Raw genomic sequence first — 6,000 nt, 5'->3', positions numbered from 1 at the left:
GCAACACGCACACGTCAGACCTGCAAAGTAATATGGAGCTCACACGCGTCCATTCCTCTGCAGCAAGTCGTGCGAAATCAGCTTGGAAAAAGGAAAATGGGACGTAAAGCCGGATTACATCCTGACAATCACACCAACCCATGGATTTAATGATGATTACACGCTTCAGTTTGAAATAAAATGAGGAAGACCCCTCCATTAAGGGGATTCGGCCATTCTTTACAGAAAACGACTCTCTCTCTCTCTTGTAAAAGAAAAACACTTACTTTTCATAACTTTTTGTACGTCAGTCCGCTTCGCGACCTGACCCACACTAATATCAATACAAATCAGTGGACGTAGGATTTGCTACCTTAGCATCCGAACCACTTTAAAAGTCTTCTTTGCATTTATTTCACTGGAGGCATCCATCATCACGTGTGTTAATTCATCAAATAGCATTATCCACGTGAGAATTGGTTGGTGCCATAAACGAGCATCAACAGTTTAGCGCTAGAAGGAGGGCTCTGATTTAGCGTCTACCCTTCATCAGGAGACCTTGTGGTTAACAGCTACAATGGCCCGCCAATCTGAACCTGAGCAGGGGAACCAACATGTTGAAGGAGTCCCCGCGACCCAGAGGGACACCCCTTCCAGCATACCTCCAGTATCGCAAAATGCTATAAGGAATACCCCAGCAGCTCCGCAACTGGACCCTGCCATCCGAAGCTACCTGGAGAGGTTCGAAAATACTCTCCAGACGGTCAACCAGAGGTTGGACCGTCTGGACCAAGGCATGTCATCCGCGACAGCCGGAGCGGTACAACCGCCAAAAACACCTGCAGGTCGCGCAAAAGTGCGGCAAAGGGCGATAGCCCGTGCCGCGAGCACTGCAGCGCGTAAACGCAAGGGTAAGCAAGTGGCAAAAAGTAAGCCTACGGGCTCCCAAGGGCCAGCAAACACAAAAGGCGCCCCGAGCAGGGTGTCGGCAAAGCTGAGACTCGGAGAAAAAGTAGATCCCGAGCTGTCCCATGCCACGTCGCAGGCAAACCCAAGCAAAAATGCTGGACGTGATGATTCCTATCACCACCAGCAAAACGACCCCGATAGTTCCCATGCGGGTGCCCCCCACACCTCGCGGGGCGGTTCGTACCACCGCGAGGGTCGTGAAAATGCCCCACACAATACATCGCCTTCACACGCCTCTAGTCAGCGTGTGTCGAGCGCGGCTGGAAATACCGGTCGAGGCGAGGAGGGATCTGACCTCCGAACTCTCCTGAACCGCAATCGGGAAGGCCGGGCTCGCATGGGTGAAAACAACCCAGGTATGGCTCCGTTGCCACAAATCGAGGAGCTGCAGCGAGCTCTGGACAGGTTACGGGAGCAGCAAAACGAACAGGCGCAGGTCGCCTCTACATCCGCATTTTCTCCTGAAGTGCTAGCTGCTCCACTTCCACCAGGGTTCAGAATGCCAGATATGCGGCCGTTTGATGGAAACTATGATCCGCAGGATCATTTATATGAGTTCAACGACCTGATGGAGCTCCACCAGGTTTCGGACCTTGCGATGATTACACGCTTCAGTTTGAAATAAAATGAGGAAGACCCCTCCATTAAGGGGATTCGGCCATTCTTTACAGAAAACGACTCTCTCTCTCTCTTGTAAAAGAAAAACACTTACTTTTCATAACTTTTTGTACGTCAGTCCGCTTCGCGACCTGACCCACACTAATATCAATACAAATCAGTGGACGTAGGATTTGCTACCTTAGCATCCGAACCACTTTAAAAGTCTTCTTTGCATTTATTTCACTGGAGGCATCCATCATCACGTGTGTTAATTCATCAAATAGCATTATCCACGTGAGAATTGGTTGGTGCCATAAACGAGCATCAACACACTGCGTTTTGTAAAAGAGGTCACTATATATTAGTTGACCAGATTCTGATTTTAGTTGAACTTTGAAACTAATAAAGAATTACATGTTTCCAGAAGTTTTCTTTCTTTTTTCGTCTTTGCTTAGCTTTTTTTCTGGTTTGCTCCTTTGTTTTTCTTCCTCTTCAATCCTTAAAATCCTTCATGAAAAATATGTAATAATGTACGTACTTTTAGATTCAAATCCGTTGAATTACATTGAATTAATGGCTATGAATTGTCATAGATTAACATAATTTTCATGTATTCTAGGTTTGTTATTATTAAGAAGATATCATAAAATACAAGGGAAGTGTACAAGTTTATAGATTAATCACTTCAGTCCAATAAATTAACAACTCAAATTTTGATCGATTAATTGAATTTAATATATATCTAAAACGAAAATCCACATACTTAAAATGAAATACCTTCAAAAATCTTGCAAAATTCACTAACAGTCATCTAAATTCATTTATGAATTTCCTAATTTCACTTTATATATATATTGGTTAGGGTTAATGACATTAATCCCTTTGATGCATGATAAAATAATAAAATTCCCTTGAGGTTTCAAATAGAATAAATAAATTACAATTAAAATGTATATTTCCCGCCGTCATTAAGTTTTAAGTGTTAAAATAAATGGTAAGAGGATAATTTAGCAATATTTACTAACTCATAACATAATAAACTTTAACATTTCACTACCAGTTCATCAAGAACAGAGTTATTTTGGTTATTTTTGAAATCTTAGGGAGGGTTTGGTTGTTATATCATACCTCAGGGGGATTTATGTCTTTAACCCAATTGGTTATTCTAGTCACATTTCATCAATCACTTGTGCTAGATTTTTTTTTTTTTTTTTTTTTTTTTTTTTTTTTTGTTCCAAGGGTTCCAGGCTAGCTTATGCGCACCTCGACTAGTCTCTCGCCCCTGAACAAGACTTCGCACAGAGTAAGTCTTGCGGTTCATGGCCAACAATATTAGTAACCGTTCTTGTGATTCAAACCTGATACCACAAGGGGAGCAAATCCCTTGGCCCCAAGCCTTTATCACTCGGCCAATTCATTGTTGGTTCACTTGTGCTAGATTTAAACATTAGTGCTGAGTTATCATCAAATAATTAGTTTAAGTTTTTAGATGATCATATGGTTACTTATTATTTATTAATTAATTATCGCAATCCCAAACTAGCTATATCACCGGTTTTTTTTAATCCTCCATTGATTTATAAATTGTCGAGTTGACATTGATTTATGTTTTATGTGCATTTTAATATTCGGAGGACCAACTAAAATAAAATTGTATATTACGTTATAAATCCATCAATAACTTATTGGGAATAAAATTTACTTATTCGGATGGTAACTATTGCGTTTTAATCAAACCAACCGCTGAATTATATAAAACTCATAGTTAGTACCCCTGGAATTGACTCCATTAGGATTATGTTAGAATCTGAGGTAAGGACGTAATTTCCTTTTTTCTTTACTTCCCTTAAAACTGGCTAACACAAACCTCATCCCCAAATCGCCACCGCCTCTAGATGGGAGGAGGTGAGGCTGTGATTTTGGTTTTGCCTGTGTGGGTGCTGTTGTGGTGGTTTTCGATGAGATGGGTTTCATTCTTCAGAGGGTTTGGGGGTGCAGGTGTTTTGCAATTAGGGGGCAGTGGCGACACTTTGCGGTTAGCGGCCAGGGCGGATCCAGCCCCTTTGAGGGTAGGATTGGGATTTAAAAAATTATTAATATATAGGCCCAAAAAAAATTCCTATTAATATATATACCCAAGCCCACCCTCAGATTAAAAAAAAAAAAATGAAAATTATTATACATATATTTAAGCCCACGAAAAACTTGTTATTAATATTTATATATTTCAAGCCCACATCATATTAAAAGTTTACAACTCTCTCCAATCTTTTTCTCCACAGTTCTACCTGCTTTTAATGATTTTATCCCCAAAATATTTTACTCACTCATTCTGTTTCTCATGCTATTCGCTCTAAAACTTTTGAAGACTGAAATTGTTGAAGCTTTCACTACTCAAGGTGTCACAATTAGCTCAATTTTCTGTTTTATCAGTTTTTAGGTATATGATGCATTGCTTATTTCAATTTAGTTTATTTTAGGTTTGAATCATTTTTTTTGGGGGGGGGGGGGTTTATTCTAATTTGAGAGAAAAAGACATGAATCTTGTAAGTTTATTTTGTGTTTTGTGTCTAAGAATGAACTTGCTTTCTGAAATTAAATCTTTAACTATATTTTAAAGGACGTTATTCTTCACACCCAACACTTTCCTACATTTCAAACGTCACCGTTCAACTACTTAAAATTATTAAAGAAATCTGAGTTATTATCTGTGTTTATACCAAGAAAATTCCCAATTTTTTTATTAATTCATATTAAATGTTAATGCAACGTTGACTTGATTTAAGTTTTGGTTGACTTTAACTTATATTAGGTCTTATCAAAGTCATGAAAATTTATATTATAATCTTTGGAAGCCAAAAATAAACAAAAAAAGGTTTTGCTCAAGGTTTACTCAAAATTTTGTTTCCCATAGATTTATTCAAGTAGAAAAATATTGTGTTATTGCATTTTTTTGTCTCAGGTTCTTGATATTTGTATTATTTTCTTTATTTAAAGTTTAAGATTTTTTTTTTTTTTTTTTAAGTTGTCACTAGTTGTTTGGCAAATAATAACGGAGCTGCGGGGGCCCCTCTCAACAAAAATCCTAGATTCGCCACCGGTATTGACTGGGTTTACGGGTGGGGTTATTTTTTGGGGTAGTTTTATTTTTAAATTTGACTTATTTGCTTTCAGTGTAATTAATTAATATGATGCCAGTTCTATGGAATGATAGAAAATGAGGGGTAGATTGGTCATTATACCAATTCATCAATGGAAGTTTAACTCTGTTAGAGCTTGAGGGTAGTTGCTGATCAATTTTATGTAATTTAGGAGGCGTTTGGATTATATAATGTTTTATTATATGTGGATGTTATATTAATGGAAATATAAATCTCCTTGAAGATTACTGGGAATGTTTAGAAATTTTGTTTAGTTGGTTCGAATAAATTAGTGAGTAATATGTTTGATTGAGAGGATAGATGGGTGGATACATTATATAGATTATTAAATTACCCTCTTTTTTAAATATTAATATAATATTATTTTTTGAATCATATTTTTACCCCACACATTTGAAAATTTGCTAAAACACCAAAACCATATAAAACTTTAATTTGTAGCAAAATACCCCAAGCCACTGCCGACAGTCAGCCACCACCACCGGCAGTTGACAGAATGGCGCATGATTAGTTGAAGTTGACCGTGCACCGGAAAAGTGGCCATAGAAACAGCTAGGATCACAAATTCGTGGCTGGAAACGGCCTTATGGCACAAAACCGACCACATCCCGCCGGTCGTGCGCCATTACGACGACTTCTTCCGTTGACTAGTTTTGGTGGTTGGTGGTGGTCTTGGCTGGCTAGGGGTATTTTGTTAACTTTTAGACCTCTTTGTGGCCAGAGTGTTTTAGCTAATTTATCAAATGTAAGGGGGGCGAGTAGTTGTTGTTTGGTAGACATTTGAGGGTAATTGTATCCGAAATGGTATTTAATTAAGGGCATAATAGGTATAAAAATCAAATTACTCGGTAATCTTTTAATAATAGCCCTTGGGGATGATATCTAATTACCCCTTATATTATCAATAGTAAATACTATTTGCAATAAAAGATACCAGTAATATTTCATTACTTGCAAACCAAGCAACGGAATCTTGCAAACTAAACGAAGATTACTCTTGTTATCTTATATTACCCTGATCCAAACGCACCCTTAGAAGTGAGTTTGAATACGAATGCAATAGTTACCGGTTAATTAATATAACCCTTAATTACTTTAGGGTTTTTATTTTCCCTTATTCATTAGGAATCACAATTTTGGTCATACTAACATTCCTAATCTTCCTTAGAATTCCTATTTCTCATTATTATTAATTTCCATTATTATTTTCAGTTTAGAATTTATTTTTCGGTACTAATTTGTTTGAATTTTATAGTTTGAGGGTAGAATCGTCAATATGAAAACAATTACA

Source organism: Pistacia vera, unplaced genomic scaffold (assembly GCF_008641045.1).
Source record: "Pistacia vera cultivar Batoury unplaced genomic scaffold, PisVer_v2 Contig222, whole genome shotgun sequence".
NCBI lineage: Eukaryota > Viridiplantae > Streptophyta > Magnoliopsida > Sapindales > Anacardiaceae > Pistacia > Pistacia vera.
The sequence above is the reverse complement of the archived record's forward strand: the minus strand, read 5'-3'. Positions refer to the sequence as shown.